Here is a 17279-nt window from a genome sequence, read left to right as displayed (position 1 = left end):
TGTCAAGTACACGTGTGTGCGTTAAGTATGAAACCAGGGTTGACCAGGAAAGGACTTGCTGAGGAAGAAACACTCAAGACCTGAAGAAATAAGATGACAAACGCTAGAGAGACGGCTCAGTGGTTCTTAGTTGAGAGCCAAGTGGTGGTGGTGCACACTTTTAATCCCAGCACTGGGGAGGTAGAGGCATGAGGATCTCTGAGTTCGAACTCAGCCTGGTCTACAGAGTGAGTTCCAGGATAGCCAGGGCTACAAACAGAAACCCTGCCTGATAAACCATTTTTAAAAAGGTACATTTATCTTAAAAGTAGAGCCAAAGAGTTTAGAAATTGATGTAGCATAGCAAAGAAAAAGGAAACTCAAAATCCTAAGTAAATGTTTCCTTTTATCTGACCCAAGAAATATTAGAAAAATATAAAAACATTATACAGTATCCTACACGTGTGCGCACAACTCTCCTCTGACACCATCGTCCTCTTCCAAACACCACTTGTGTCTTTGCTTGTCCTCAGAAGCAGAGCTTCTCAAAAGAACTATCTATTAATATTTACAGTGCTGTCTCCACACCCTTCCCCTCTGTGCCAAGCGGCATCCATCCTATTTCACCAAAAGTATTCTTGTCAAGATTGCCAATCATATCCATTTTGAAAAATCTATGGCCACTTTTCTGTCCTTTTCTTGTTCAATTTCTCATCAGCAGTCACTATAGCTAACCTCGGTTCTCTTTTACATACTCTACTGTTTTGGATTCTCTTTCCCTTCTACCTTTCTGCCTTCTTTTCTCCCTTCTGTATACACTTCCATCAGTATCTTTCATATATCCAAGACTCCAGACCCCTCGACTCATACAATCCACTCTCCCCAAGATGACCTCACCCAGCCCGAAGGCCTCACACACCACCTTTGTTGTTGATAACACCAAGTTTTTAACCTTTTGACCGAACAGCTCTCTATCTGGCAGTCAATTCTACCTAAACTTCTGTTAGGCTGGAGGTACTGGTCAGAGTGGCAGCTGTAGCACAGTTAGACTTAGCATGATCAAAAGGTGCTCTTGATTATCACGGCAACTACCACAATTTTTAATTATACTCAATTATACATTTCCTTAATGAACAATAGAAACTAAGTTTGTTTTATTTACTAACATATATCTAGTAACTAAAAAGGCACTCAGCTGGCTCTTAAATTTACTAGGCTCCGAGTCTGCCCGCCAGTAAATGCAGCCTAACAGGAGGAAAAGATACAGGATCCACATAACAAGACATCAACAGCAAGTGCAGAGAGATGCTGCATAAATCCAGAAGAGAGGCCCTAACAGTAATGAAAGGCTTTCTTTAAAAAAAAAAAAAAAGTTGTTATAGATACTATTTATTTTTACAAACACACACACACACACACACACACACACACACACACACACACACACACACACATTTTATCTATCTGCATCAGATCATACTATAAATGGTTGTGAGGTGCCATGTGGTTGTTGGGAATTGAACTCAGCACCTCAGAGAAAGCATCCAGTGCTCTTTACAACTGAGCTATCTCTTGAGCCCCAAAGGAAGACTTACTTGCTTAAGAGGTGACTTTAGTGTTTATTTTTTCTGATTAAGAATAAATATAGCTATTTATTAAGTACCAACTTGTAATTTTTTGCTTTTTTAAAAAAATTTATTATGTGCATTGGTATTTTGACTGCATGTATGTCTGCATTTGGGTGCCAGAACCCCTGGAACTGGGTTACAAGACAGTTGTGAGCTGCAATTACAGAGAAGTGAACCCAGGTTCTCCGGAAAAGCAGCCAATGCCATCTCTCCAGGGTCATATTTTTTATTTTTTATAAAATTAGTTAACAATATAAATATCTTTCAATATATGAAACTTAGATAAACAAGTAACTAGCAATCATTAAGTGAAGATTTGACCTTAATTACTTTCTTTTCTATTTGTCTACTTATCATAAGCAGTCACTCAAAATGAAATCTTTTATACTAGCCCCTACCATCTCTCTGACATGATGAATAAAGCACTATATTACCGTTGACCTCCATTTTCAGCATGAAGCTCAATTATCAATCCTAAAAGCTTCTTCTATATATTCCTTCCTTTTCTTTTATTCCTCAAGAATTGAGACACAATCTAGATTTCTCAGTTGCATCCTTGGACTTCTGGGCTACAGCATCTGAGCATCTTCTTAGGTGTTTAAGAATGCATCCAGGGACAGTAACAGGAATACTGACAGATCACTGCACAGAGTGTGTTCCTGCATCCATTGCCTCGCTGGATCCTCACCAGCCCTTAGGGTGTTATATTCTTATCTTACAGAAGTCTGTGAAGCAAACACCTAGCCTATCTGGTCTCTGGACTCTTTCTTCTGCCAAAAATTGAATATAAGAAAAGAGGGAAGAGAAAGGGATCAAATAACTCAGAAAGGGTGCTCAGCAGTGAGTCACCTAAATGGCCTGCAGCCAGAAATGAACAGGGACAAAAGTCTGCTTCCTTCCAAGGTACTGAGAATTTGTTTGACCAGGGCATAATAATCTACCACATGTAAATTTGTTTTCTACTTCATTAATATCTACATTTTAGTACCAAAGACAGAAAAAACAAAATTCTTTACATACAACATGCACATAATATCACAAGATAACATGCTCTAAGTAAATTCACAGTTAAAGAAGACTTGAGTTTACAATCCAGCCCTGCCACTGATTTGTTTCCTCCACTACACTATCATAGCTTCCTGTGTTCCCCTTTACACTACCACACAAGGGTCCACACCCCATGACCTGCATCTGAACACAGCAAATGAATCTAAGTATCTCCTTTTAAAACCGACAGTACCCAGAAACCAGCACCATAGCTAATACACTATAAGTGACTGAGAGAAAACTTATTTTTAAAATTACATCTATTTATAGAGGTATGTGCTAGGATAGTCGTGAGCACATACCATGGCTCACATATCCGGACAACTCATAGGAATAAGTCTCTCCTTCCACTATATGGTACCTGGGAATAGGACTCAGATCATCATTCTTGGTGGCAAGTGTTCTCAACCAGCCAGAAAGAACAGTTACTAATGGATGATACCACATTGATACCGTGTGTGTGTGTTGTGTGTGTGTGTGTGTGTGTGTGTACATGCATACGCACATGCACATACATTGCATATATTAGTTAGTCAGTGTCAATGAAACAATAACCCTGTCAGTCTCATCTCTGTTTCCCCTTTCACTCTCCCACTTTAGGTCATTGCCTGAGGAGGGAGGATACAGAGCAAAAATAAACCTCTTCAAAAAGCCTACCATCAGGAGGGGGAAACAACTAACTTATATGGTTACACATCCTTTACATACCTTTATATATCCTATAAATCTTTCCCTCCACAGCTACCCTTACCTCAAACAACCTCCATCTTGATGCCAAAGCCAGCTTCTTCTTCAAAAGAGCACTCTCGCCCCACAACCTCACCTTCTTCTCTTATCCCACTGAGCCATCTGGTACTGGCTATCTCCCAGCCCCTATCTCAATGAAGGACTCTCGGCGAGGTCTCTTCTAGCTGGACTTGTACTTGTTCTCCAGCTCAAGCCTTCACACTCTTGCTCCTATCATGACTTTTCCTTCTGCCCACATTCTGCCTTGGCTCTCAAGGAAAAAGATGGGAAATAAATCCAGGAAGAACTTAATGGGAAGCCCCAAAAACACAGCTTGAGGGCAGTAAGGGGAAGGTCTGACACTTAAAGAAAACAAAGCTTAAGCCAAAAACAAGGAAGCTAGAATGTTTGGACCTTACAAACATCACAGCAAAGGTCCCTCCAAGCCAGCAACTTAAAACTATGAGAAAGCACAATAAAAAAATTCCAAAAATAAAAGAGAAGAGAGCTTAACCAAGAGGAAGAGGATCCAGGGAAGAAACAAAAAAGAAGAAAGAAAAAAAGAAAGCCTGGTTTTTTGAGGGAAAAGAGACAAGTGGAAAGTATGCGGTCAAGGAGAGGGAAGGAAATTGGTGAGATAGGAAAACAGGTGAGGGGACAGGCAAGGAAAGCCCACCAGCAGGAGGAGGCAGGAAAAAAGGAAGGAGAGGAAGGATTACCAGAGGAAGTGCCTAGCTCCTCTGAAACCAAGATGAGAAAGGTCCAACATAATCAACACAAGTTCGTGTCTGTACTTCTTGGTGCCAGATAATAAGGGAAGAAATTACAGTGATTAAGATATTACACAGTCTCAAGGTCTGTCATTTACTTAGCAGATCAATAACAGTGCACCAGAGAAAGACAGCCTAGTTTATAGCAGTAATCTAAAAATCAAAGAATTGGCCAGTTCAGAAAAAAAAGAAAGAAAGAAAAAGATAGCATCCTTTCACCTGTTTCTTTCTTCTCAACCCCACACCCTACACTCAGCATATCTAGCCCCAACATAAGCATCAGCACTTTAAGCCAGTCTTGCCCTGAAGTCACTGGTTCTAAAGAGACCAGCAAGATGCATATGGAAAGCTGGCTCCTCAATCTAGTTCACCTTTCCAAGGTAATTTTACAGCCTAGGAAAGCAGCAGTTACAAACAGAATGTTAAGACCTTCTCTTCAAACAAGGAAACTAAGGCTCACAGAGACTACCTAAACAGAAACAGCTAGGGGGGTCTCCTATCTTCACTAGGTCTCCAACCAGAGAACAGTATCCCTGGTCCAGTAAACAGGCAGCTAAACCACAGCACAGAAAAGCATCACCCTGGCCACCAAGCAGAAGCATGCTTACAAAGGAGTGGGGCCCCTGAGGCATGCAGTTCCCCAAAAATCCAGCTTCCCCTTCATAACCTTCCCTAGCCAATACCACTCAGGCCTAGCCCTGAGTGGCTTATCTCAATGTTACACCGCCAGGCCCTTCCCTCATTAAGAATTCTTAAAATAAGTGGAATGTAATGTTCTTCCCATTCCCTTTCCCAGAAGGCAGCAAGACACCCGCTCCTACTACCCCAGCTCAGTCTAGCTATGCCAGGCCCAAGGAAGGCCAGAATTACCTGGCGGTGGGTGCGGGGCCCAGCATCTCTGATGATCTGGTGTATCTGTCGCAGAGCCGCACCTCTCCCTGCTCAGCAGTTGGGACAAAGCCCGGGCTGAACCAGCCTGACAGGCTGGATTCGGCTAAGCGCTGAAGCACAGCCACCCAATTCCTGAGGCGCAGCACACTCAGGCCCACGTAGGGCGGCAGCAAAGACACAGAAGCTCAGTGAAGGGGCGGGGAGGGAGGGAGGAACAGAGAAAGGAAGGAAAGGAGGCGGGGAGAGCGCTGCCCCCGCCCCCTTTTTCTGAAGAGCGCTGAGGGGCGGGAAACAGATACATAACCAAAGTTCTGATTGTCTCTGCTGTTTCCCCGAACCTGGACTCCAACGAGAGGTACCAGACAGGCTTTTTAGAGCAGAGATTCTCAACCCTCCTAATGCTGCGGCCCTTTGATATGTTACCTCATGTTGTGGTGACCCCCAATCATAGAACTAATTTTGTTGCTATTTCATAACTGTAATTTTGCTACTGTTATGAATTGTAATGTAAATATCTGACGTTTTCAATGGTCTTAGGCGACCCTAGAAAGGGTCGTTCAACAATCCCTCAAGAGATGAGGACCCATAAGCTGAGAACAGCTATTCTAGAGCCTGCCAAAGTCCTCTTGAACCCCAGAGTCAAGACCTCCTCAAATCAGATTCAAGATTCATTCACACTAGAATGGAGAGGGGAAATGCATCTCTTCTGCCGACTCTCTGAACTGTGTCCTATGAAAAATTATAGCACCCACCCTCTCCTTTGAACAGAAAGAGTTCAGCAACAGCTACTGTTTGTTAAGGACTCTTTATTGCATGTCCCTGTACTTTACAAACCTGTGCCTACGCACAGCGTTATGGAGTAGGCCCTACACCAATCTCAGAATTTCTTAAGTACCTGCCAGATCCAGTCCCTATGATAGCACTGGAGCTGGATAACACATTAAAGAAACTACTCTGGTCTGTCCCCTACCAATAAAGAGTGCCTCCTGAAGACTGAAGTGATAAAAATGTAGCTTCACATATTTCCAGGACACCCAAGAGACAATATCACTCACCACACTCACCCAACTCATCCCTTGCCCTTGAGGCACATGACTGAAATCAAGTTATGCAGATTATCTCTACCAGGTCATAATTAATGAGTTTAGAGGCTTAAAATTATTTACATCTCCTTATTTGGTATGGGGTGAGGGCAGGTGGCACATATGCGCCATGGTTATGCATGTGGAAATCAGAAGATAACTCATGAGAATCAGTTTTCTCCTTCTACCACATGTGGCCTAGGGTTGGAACTTGGTTTGTCAGGCTTAGTGCCAAATACCTTTATGCACTGAGCCATCTCACAGGCTCATAAGTTCAGATTCTGCTTTAAGTTTCACCAACAGATGGGCTCTAGACAAACAGGGCAACAAAAATTGACATTTTAAAAGATCCCTGATCAACGGAAAGGAGTATAGACAAGAACACAGTTAACAGAATTTTTTTAGAGCTACCGGCAACAGAAGGGAGAAGATAGTATTAATTTAAACAAATGTCTACGATAAAAATAAATTACACATTCTGAAGACACTGCAAGAAAGCAGCACACAGAGCAGGTGTAAGACAGGACGTGGTGGATAAGAAACTGCAGTGACTTCTTCAGGGTTACACATCCAGTGAGTGACATGACCGTGTATATATACGGTCTGAATCCTAAGCCTGTTTCTTTTTAGTCCTCTTATTTATTTCTATTTTGTTTACAACGGATAACTGTTGGTCAGCTTCATACTAACTCCAAAGAGTGGGTAACCAGCATGAAACCTGACTTGTATAATATGCAGCCATCTTCTCTGACAAATGTCTGCACTTCCACTCAGTGTACCCAAATTAGTCTAACTGCAGAAGAAGACCTCTATACAGAAAGAACTCAGCTCTCTTATTATTTACCCTTCATACGCCCTGAATATTTACAGTATTTAGAAAAGGAAATGGGACTTTCTACATTAAAAAAGAACTGGGAACAGTAAGGTGAAACAGCAGGTAAAGGCACTGGCTGCCAAGACTGCTGACCTTAGTTCCATCCTTGGGCACAGGGTAGGGAGACCCTACTCCTTCCTACATTTTTTTCCCCTCTGGTTTTCATATGCACAGCATGACATATGGTTTATTCATATTCTCTGTCTCTCTCTGTCTCTCTGTCTCTCTGTCTCTCTGTCTCTCTCTCTCACACACACACACACACACACACACACACAGAGGGGGGAGACAGACAGACAGACAAAACACTAGAGAGATGGCTTGTTGCTTGGCTGGGTTCAGTTTCAGCAACTACATGGTGGTACAAAATCATCTGTAACTCCAGTTCCAGGAAATCTAACACCCCTCATCTTAGTTAGGGTTTTACTGCTATGAACAGACAACATGATCAAGGCAACTCTTGGAAAGACAACATTTAATTGGGGCTGGCTTACAGGTTCAGAGGTTCAGACCATTATCATCAAGGCAAAAGGACAGCATCATCTGGGCAGGCATGGTGCTGGAGGAGCTGAGAGTTCTACATCTTCATCTTAAGGCTTCTAGTGGAAGACTGACTTCCAGGCAGCTAGGTTAAGGGGATTTAAGCCCATACACACAGTGACACACCTACTCCAACAAGGCCACACCTCTTAATATTGCCACTCCCTGAGCCAAGCATATACCAAACCATCACACCCCTCTATTGATCTCTTTGTTGTTGTTGTTGTTATAGGTTTTTTTGTTTAATTTGGTTTAGTTTTGTGAAACAGTGTATGAACCCAGACTTGTCTGGAATTTACTTATGGACCCTAGGAGAACCCTGAACTGCTGATAATTCTGTCAGCTTCCTGGGTACTAGAATTACAGTTAAGTACCATTACTCAGTCTAAAGTGGTTTTAAGATAGTCATTCTTCATACTGTTCTTCATTCTAATTTATATAGTATGAGTGACAGAATGGGACAGAGAAAGAGAAGGAAAAAAGAACCTAGACGTGGGCTTTTTAGCTACACACACACACACACACACACACACACACACACACACTCAAAATGGATCACAGATCTAAATTTCAAGACTATAAAATGTCTATAAGATAATGCAGGAAAAGCAGGAGAAAATCTAAATGATCTTGATTTAGCAATGGCCTTTAGATGACATCATCAAGGGCAATTCATTTAAGAAAAACTAGACAAGTTGAACTTGATTAAAATATAAAACTGTTCTTCAAAAGACAATGTTAAAAAATGAAAAAAGAGGGGCTGGGGAGATGGCTCAGTGGTTAAGAGCACTGAATGTTCTTCCAGAGGTCCTGAGTTCAAATCCCAGCAACCACATGGTGGCTCACAACCATCTGTAATGGAATCTGATGCCCTCTTCTGGTGTGTCTGAAGACAGCCACAGTGTACTTATATATAATAAATAAATAAAATCTTTAAAAAAAAAAATGAAAAAAAGACACTGACAAGGAAAAATATTTGCAAAGTACATGTACAGATTGTGCTTTGCATATTTATGCAAAGTATATAAAGGATTTGTACTCAAATACACAAAGAAGTCTTAAAATTCAACAATAAGAAAACAAATCTAATCAAAACAAAGATGGAAGGAAGGAAGGAGGGAGGGAGGGAGGGAGGGAAGGCAGGCAGGCAGGCAGGCAGGCAGGCAGGCAGGCAGGCAGGCAAGCTGGGGTTATTAGCTTAGAGCTAATTAGGTAGAGCATTTAGGAAGCTGAGGCAGGTGGATCATGCATTCCAGCATAACTTAGGCTACACAGTAAGACTCTGTCTTAAAAGGCAGGTGAAGGAAAAAGATTAGAACAAATCGTTTACCAAAGACAATAATCATATAAAAAGATTCTCAACATGAAAAGCAATTAGAGAACTGCAAATTTAAACAATTATGTAACACTACTACTAATTCCTACCTAAGACAATGCTAACATCCCAAATACTGACATCAAACACTGAAGAGGATATGAAACAACAGGAAACTCTTATAAGCATATATATATTCTTACTAAGCAATCCAACATTGAACAGCTAGGTAGTTATCCAAATGACTGTTTATAGCTTCCCCACTCACCCACCCAAGGCCCCTTTTTACAAGCCAACAGCCCCAAACTTGAGGCAATTAAGACATCTTTTAATCAGCAAGTGAATAAACCATATAAGTCCATATACTAGCATATGTAGCATATATAAAAAGACATGGCAAAACCTTAAATGTAGGTTGCTAAGTGAAAGATGCCATTCAAAAAACTACATGATATCCTAGAAAATGCAAACTATAAAAACAGTGAAAGTGTGGAAAAAGAAGGATTAACAAATAAATAGTAAAGCATGAGACATTTTTAAAGAGTCATACACTGCAAATTTGCTGAATGGAAATTTTAATCTTCTGATATCACAACTAAATGTATGAAAAGGTCAACAATGGTAATTTTGGTACAAAGCAACCATGTAATGTGTCATTCTTTCTTGAAGTAATTAGATGGCAAAGGCCTACTAAGGACATTTTCTGAAATGAGGAAGAATATAAAATTAATAATAATAATAATAATAATAATAATAATAATAATAATAATAGCTTTCAAAATATTTTAAGTAGTATGGAAGCACAAGACCCAAAAACAAATAAGCTGGCGTCATTGGGAATTGGTGGGGCCTTTAACTGGTAGGGCCTAGTAAGCCCTACCAATTCTGAGACTATTTTATAAAGCTTTGTATGGTGGCACATGCCTATAATCCCAGCAATCAGGAGGCTGTATGGCAGCATACAACCACAATCCCAACACATGGAAGGTGGAGGCAGGAGGATCATCAAGGACATCTTCGACTATATAGTAAGTTTGGGGACAGCCTCGGATTCAAGAAACTCTATAAATAAATAAACCAACAACAACAAACAAATGAAAAGCAGTAAAATATATTTGGCAGCAGTCAGTAACAAAGTCACATAAATCAAAATATATTTGCAACAAAGCCAAGAAGAACCCAAAAGGGAAAAACAAATCACTTGTGGAGAATGAGAGAAAGCCTCATGGAAGAGGCAGTTACTTGGGTTGAGTGCTTATCACAGTTTGGATCTAGAATCTACCAAAGACCCATGTGTTAAAGGCCTGGTCCCCAGTTTGGTGTCGTTGGGAATTGGTGGGGCCTTTAACAGGTAGGGCCTAGTAGGCAATTTTGATGACATGAGAGATGAGCTCTTGAAGGAGATGATGGGATCCAGCCCACTCTCCTTCCTAGCCATGCTTCCTAGCCATGAGAGGAAAGTCTATGACCCACACCGCACCCCTGACATAATGTGCTGCCCAAAACGATAAAACCTCACAACTATAAGCCAAGATAAACTGTTCTCTTTAGAAACTATCTCAGATCTGTGAGAGTAAAGGGAAGCTGACTCATGGTATTAATGAAGAGGTAGAATTTTCATAGACAAAGGTACTCAGATTACATATAAGGTCCAAAAAGAAGAGCATAACATGTTTAGGAAATAGTCTGATGATTCATGGAAACAATAAATAATCTCATCATCCAGTCACCATTCAAAAATATGTTCTACACAGATTCAGTGCTATGAATGCAAAGATCACAAGACCTGGTTCTTACTCTCCACCAGCTAATACTTGATAGGACTGGAGACAAAACTGTCATCAGGCGTACCAGGTCCAAAGTATCTCCCTATCCCAATAAATGGCACTTCTGCTTTTTCAGTTAGTATGTTAGCTACTGTTCTCATTGCTGCAACAAAATACCTGACTAGAAGCAACTTAGAGCAGAAAGGATTCTTCAAGACGCAGGAGGCATGGAAGCTAGGGCTCAAGCCCTGGTTGTCAGAGCTCACAGCTGATCACACCTCAGAGACTAGTCACATTACATAGCAGACAAGAAGCTCTAAACCTTATGGTAGCACTTGCTTGTAGAAAATGCTGAAGAGGTACAGGCAAGAGGATCTGTACACCTGTCCCTAGTGACCAGCCCAGCGAGGCCTCATTTCTTAAAGGTTCCATGGCCTCCCAAAACAGTGCCACCAGCTGAGAACCAAGAGTTGAGGCTATAGGAAATGTTTCATACGCAAGTTACTAAACCAAAAGTCTGATTCATCTTTGACTCCACCTTTACTTTCTAAAACTAATGCTAAGAACAGAAGAAATAGTCTTTCTTTGGGAAGAGCACATCAATTGTTTATCTGATACCAAAAGCCCTGGAAATATAAATACAAGTAACACACAGACTGAGCAGGTTGTATCCTTATCAGGTAGAACCTACAGAAAATTCTGGCAACCATGAAAGAATTATGTAAGAAGTGTTGAAAGAGTGGTTCTCTCCTCATTGTGTCACAGAAATCACCTTGTGCTCTCCTACCAAAGAGAAGAGGAAGGTGAGGAATAGAAGAATGGAGAATTCTGCAAAAACATCCCAATAATCAGAGGGTCAAATGATGAAATGGACAGACTCTGAGGAATCACACTATCGTCCCCAGCTAACAATCAGGAGAGATGCAGCAACAAAATGTTCTCTGACCCATTACTATCTACTTGGCCAATTCTTAGGCTCGACTGAAATGTCATCAACTCTATAAAGGTTTCCTAGAATCTTTCAGTCACTTCTATGTATGGTTCTTAGAAAAGTCTATCTGAATAGTCACTCTGAATTACAAAAAGTCCTTGTTATACTTTTTCTCGCCTTTAGGTTAAAAACCTCCAATAAAACACAGACACCACCATGCATTTCTATGAAATGATACAAACTATAAATACTTTTTTTTTTCAGGTAGGTTGTCTTATTTATGGTTTCACTGCTGTGAAAAGAATCTGTCCATGACCAAAGCAACTCTTGTAAAGGAAAACATTTAATTGGGACTGGCTTACAGTTCAGAGGTTAATTCATTACTATCATGGTGCTGGAAGTGGAAACATGGAAACATGAAGTGTGCAGGCAGACATGGTGCTAGTGAGGTAGCTAAGAGTGCTACATCTGGATGTCCAAACAGTAGGAAAAGAAAGTGAGCCACTAGGCCTGGCTGAACTTCTGAAACCTCAAAGCACCCCCTGCGGTGACACACTTCCTCCAACAAGGCCAAACCTATTCCAACAACACCACACTTCCTGATAGTGCCATTCCCTATGAGTCTACTGAGGCCATTTTCATTTAAACTACCACACAGGTTCTTGAAAGAGAACCCAAACTTACTTTAAACTCTCATTCCTCCACTCCTCAGGTGCTGGGATTACAGGCACTCTCCACTACCACTAGCATAACAGCGAGTCACAATCAGTAGAATATGCCCTTCTCAGTTTTAGCTTTGACCTTTCACAGGTATGATATGTAGTATGATATCTCGTGTTGTCCCAAGACAACATGCAATCACAGGAATAAGTGACTGATACTACAGAGTGCACTGTGGTGTACTATTAAGTCCAGTAAGTTGGATGCATTAAATTTTTTTTAACTTACAATGTTTTCTATTTAAAATGGCTTTATGGTGGAGCATGCCTATAAGTCCAATATTCAGGAGACTGAGGCAGGTAGAACAGGAGCTCAGAGTCATTCTTGGCTACATGTGTTTGAGAACTTCTGGGCTACATGATGGCCTGCTTCAAAAAAAATGAACAAACAAGGTAAAGATAAAGAAAGAAAAGGAGGAAGAGGAGGAGCTCATCGGATGGCTCTTGCTATACAATCTGAGTTCAGACCCCCCCAGAACCCACATGAGAAAAGATGGATACAATAACATGCACATCTGTAATCCCAGCATGCGTCTACAGGAAAATAGGAGGTAGAAACAAAGGCATTCCCAGAAGCTCACTGGTCTGCTAACCTGTCCTGTGCAACAGTGAACAAGAGAGACCAAGATGTAGGGACTGACAATTGAAGTTGTCTTCTGACCTCCACAACATGCAACAGCATGCATGCAATCCAAACTCAAACACACACACACACACACACACACACACACACACACACACACACACACACACACACACACACACACAAGATTTTACATGAATAAACATGATGATTTTATGAGGACATACGCCCACCATTTTAAGTAAAGAACATCTATACTCTTTCCCCAGACTCCCTTAGGCTTTAAGGTAATGATATGACACACTTCTAGCCAGGACACTTTTTATGAATTCAAGGGAAATGGTTACTTTTAATTGTAAAATAGGACACAGAAGTAGTGCTAGTTCCTCCTTTGCCCAATTCTTCCTTTCTCTGGTTCTTCCTTCTTCAAACATGCTTTGTGGAGCTCCAGTACCCAGACATTTAGCCAGGATGTCACAGCACAAGGTGTGAAAGCAAACACTCTGAAGGTACCCGAGTAGGGAAAGACAAAGCGCCTGGTTTCCAGGTTCTTGTATATTTGAGCCCATGCAGCCATCAACCACCTTCCTCTTTAAGAAATTTTATTAAAGCAGCAAAATAGAAAAAAATGAGAAAAAATTATCCTTAGTAGTCAAAAACACCAATTCCTTATCAGCCATTGGTTTCTCAATTATTATTGTCATTATTATTGTTTGTAGTCACTGGTCCCTAAACATAACTGAATTCCACTTATTACCATTACAGAATAGATTACAGAAGCTGTGAGTAGATATAAAAGGACTAATAAATATACTTTATAATTTTTTATATTCCCAATAAGTTCTTTAAACAAAACATTCAGGAAAAAATAAACATTAACCTATTTTTAAAATGACATCCAGGATATTTATGCATATAAAATATACAACTTATTACTCAGGTAATAAAAACAAAACTGTAGCATACTACCAACTTCTCATGCTAAAAGCAGCCATAACAATTCGGGATCAAATTTTGTTCTGACAGAACTGGAAGTCAAGCCAAACTTTTCACACTATCCAAACACTCTGTGGATAAAGCAAACAGTGTTCGTTAAGAAACATATTATCCATTAAGGTGAGAGCTGCGAATTTTTTGCAAAAGGCAAAATATTTAAGGCTTTGTGGGTTATCTATCTCTGTCTCAACTACTCAACTCTTACCTTCTTTGTGTAAGGTTAGCCACAGACAATCTATAAATGAACACTGTACCTGTGATCCTACGGAACTTTTATGACAGAACCAGGCAACATGTCAGATGTGTCCCAGAGGCAGCAGCCAAGGACTCTTTGGTTAAGTAGCAGGCCTAGATGACCAAGTAGAAAAGGAACTCGCTAAAGTATAATGGGTAGCTCACAAATATGGAAATGAAGGGGGAACAGGCTTAAAGCTAAACTTTCAGAGCAAAGCACAAAGCTACACTGAAGAACTAGTCCAGTGAAGAGACTACTGTAGCTCCTTCAGCTCACTAGATTCACCTTCACTGACACTCAGTACCCCATTACTTTCTTACCGAGGTTCTCAAGTTCCAAGTGCGGTGTAGGCATATTAGACTTTAAAACATAGGTCACTGCCTGAGCCTCAGAGCAACCTACATTCATACCATGGAACACATTCCCTACTCTCCCCTGTACACACAAATAAATGAACGTATGTTTTAAAATTAAAATTTAAGAAGTCAACTTTAGGGGCTGGGAAGATGACTTCACAAAGTACATGCTACCCAAGTCATACCTAGAACTCATGTAAAATGCACATGCAGCACCACATATGGATCTGAAATCACAGCACTAGAAGGTGGTGAGAGACAGAGACAGGGAGATCCCTGGAGCTCACTGGCCAATCAATATAGCCAAATTGATGAATTTACCTTCAGTGAAAAACCCTCTTTTCATATAGACAGCAATTAAGGAAGACTCAACAAGTACCTCTGACTCGCTCAAGCACATGTCCTTTTGTACATACACCACACACACACAATTTCAAGTTAGCTTCATTACATTCATTTCACAAATGAGAAAAAATGAGATACAGAAAGCTTAAAACTTGACAAAAACCATAAACCTAAATAATACCACAACTTGAAACACATCACCATCTCGCTTCTTTCTCAGTTTCTTAAACCACAACTAGAGATAATACTGGTATTGTTGGAAGGAAAAAATAGAGAAAAGTACTCTGAAAATTATAATGCTTTATTAGATAAACAAGACTAAAGCCTTAGAAAGAAATTAAGCCTTTACCCCAGTGTGCTACAATGCTTAGCAACAGGTATACAACAAAATCTATAGCCCATGACAATATAAGAACAATGTCACAGACTGAGTGTAAGATTAAGTCAAATAGCAGACAGGTCAGGCACTTAGGGCAACCCCTAACAACACATACTGTAACAACATTAGCACCTATTAATTCATGCAACCTTTTTTTCCCTCCATTTTCTACTCTATAAATAAACTGTGATAACAGTACTTACCTCAGAATTATTAGATGGATAAAACGAGCTATTATACTTAAGGTTTGCAACAGTGCCTGGCACACAGTAAATACTTTAGGAGATCAAATTAATATTAGCTTTACCTTCTAGTTATCCTCACAATTTATATAGAGTACTAAGTCTCAGTTACAGCTGATTTTGGCCCACAATGACATTTAGCAGTATCTAAACAGTTCTGATTGTCATGACTTTGTGGCATATTGATTTCCAGTAGATTAATGACAAGGGCACTACTAAAGATCTAATGATGGAGCTGGAAAAATGGCTTATTGCAAAAAGAGCTTTCCACACAAGTATGAAGACCTGAATTCAGGTTACCAGCACCCAGGTAAAGACCAGACATTGCAGCACAAACCTATAACCCCAGAACTGAGTAGGTATAGACAGAGAAATCTCTGTGGCTTACTGTAAGGCTAGCTCTAGGTTCAGTGAAAGACCCTGTCTCAAAATTAAGATGGTGAGGTTGGAGATGGCTCAGCTATTACAAGCACTTGTTGCTCTTGCAGAGGATCCAGGTTCAATTCCAAGCACCCATGTGGTGGATTCACAACCATCCATAACTCCAGTCCCAGGGGATCCAACAGACATACATTTGGTGAGCATACAAGCAAGCAGATAAAACATCGTAAAGTAAAATCTTTTTAAAATCTTGTTTTGTTTCATTTTTTTAAAAGGGTAGAGAACTAGAAAAAGAAGCCTACAGTTGACTGCTGGTCTCCACATGCAAATGCACAGTAAGCACACCTATGCACACACAAATATACCACACATGTACACATACACAATTTTAAAAAAATAAACATCCTATTATTAACAGGATGATCCCACATCCACCCAACAGAGAATTCTATTACATGAAATAACAAATCCTGAGGTTGAGAAGTGAATATAGATTAAATACAACTGTAAAACTCAGCACTCAGAAGGCAGGAAAATCATGAGTTCAAGGTCTCTATATAAAACAGATCACACAGAAGTTCTACCTTCTGACCACCTCTGAACTGGTTTAACACACGAATCTATCTTCTAAATCTTATTAAATGGGGATAAACATTTTAGAGCTCCCTTTACCAAAACTCAGAATGGGCAAGAACTTTACAAAAGAACAAAGATCTGTGGGAGAACAGTTATTCTTTTCTCCTGTGCCCGGGCTACTGTTTTTCCAGGAGCTAATACAAAGGTACCTGGTGAGTAAGTATTCTCTTCTCCTCTTCCTCTCTCCACCATTCCACAGGTTTAAAATCAAGATCTAGTTCCTTCATCAGAGAACAGACACTAGTGACCTCTTTCCTCACATTCAGAGTTGCCCCAGAGCTCCAGTTTGGACTGTGGACCAGAAGGCCTTCCTCCTTACCTTGCCCAGGGATCCCTTTCATGCAGAGTCACACCTACTGCTACCCCTTCCCAAGATTAGGCAGATGTTCTCCAGAGAAGTGTAGCCTGGGTTGGACAATGTGAAGTCATTTCCTTTCCCCAGCTTACAGGAATGAACTGGGCTCGGGGAGGAGCCAAAGGCAAGTTGTAACAGCTTACTTTGGACTTTCTCCCCAGGAAGTAGCTTTGAAGAGAAAGAATGACTGTGGGTATCTTAGTGAGAGAAAACATGGAGAATGGGCTTTAGAGAGTGACCAACCAACACATACAGATATTTGTCAAGTATTTCTCACATGTAGTTCTTACCAGTATTTCATGGGGCAAGTGCTTCACAACTGTGTGTGTGTGTGTGTGTGTGTGTGTGTGTGTGTGTGTGTGTGTGTGTGTGAAAACATTAAGCAAGTGTTCATTATGTGCCAGTCACTGTCATAAACTTACCTCACTCAGTCTTCACAAGCAGCTTGAGATTACTATTTACCTTAATTGCAGAGATAAAGAAAGTGAGGGTAGGGGGTAGCT

At 40.6% G+C, this 17279-nt stretch overlaps 1 protein-coding gene across 5 annotated transcripts in view; it reads right to left on the bottom strand.

The window, feature by feature from the left end:
- The window catches only part of Pak1 (p21 (RAC1) activated kinase 1), a 77544-nt gene extending 60670 nt beyond the window's left edge, over positions 1-16874 (bottom strand). For 2 of the 5 annotated variants that reach the window (XM_032892974.1, XM_032892977.1), the window contains exon 1: positions 16741-16874. The gene's annotated coding sequence lies outside the window, so the exon portion shown is untranslated. Of the gene's footprint in view, positions 1-5020; positions 5206-14101; positions 14196-16740 lie in introns of those variants that run through there. The other 3 variants (XM_032892973.1, XM_032892976.1, XM_032892975.1) reach the window with 2 other exon arrangements.
- Positions 16875-17279: the final 405 nt, after the last annotated feature.

This window comes from Rattus rattus, chromosome 2 (genome assembly GCF_011064425.1).
Source record: "Rattus rattus isolate New Zealand chromosome 2, Rrattus_CSIRO_v1, whole genome shotgun sequence".
Classification (NCBI taxonomy): Eukaryota; Metazoa; Chordata; class Mammalia; order Rodentia; family Muridae; genus Rattus; species Rattus rattus.
Note: the sequence above shows the minus strand (reverse complement) of the source record. Positions and strands in the feature narration are given on the sequence as shown.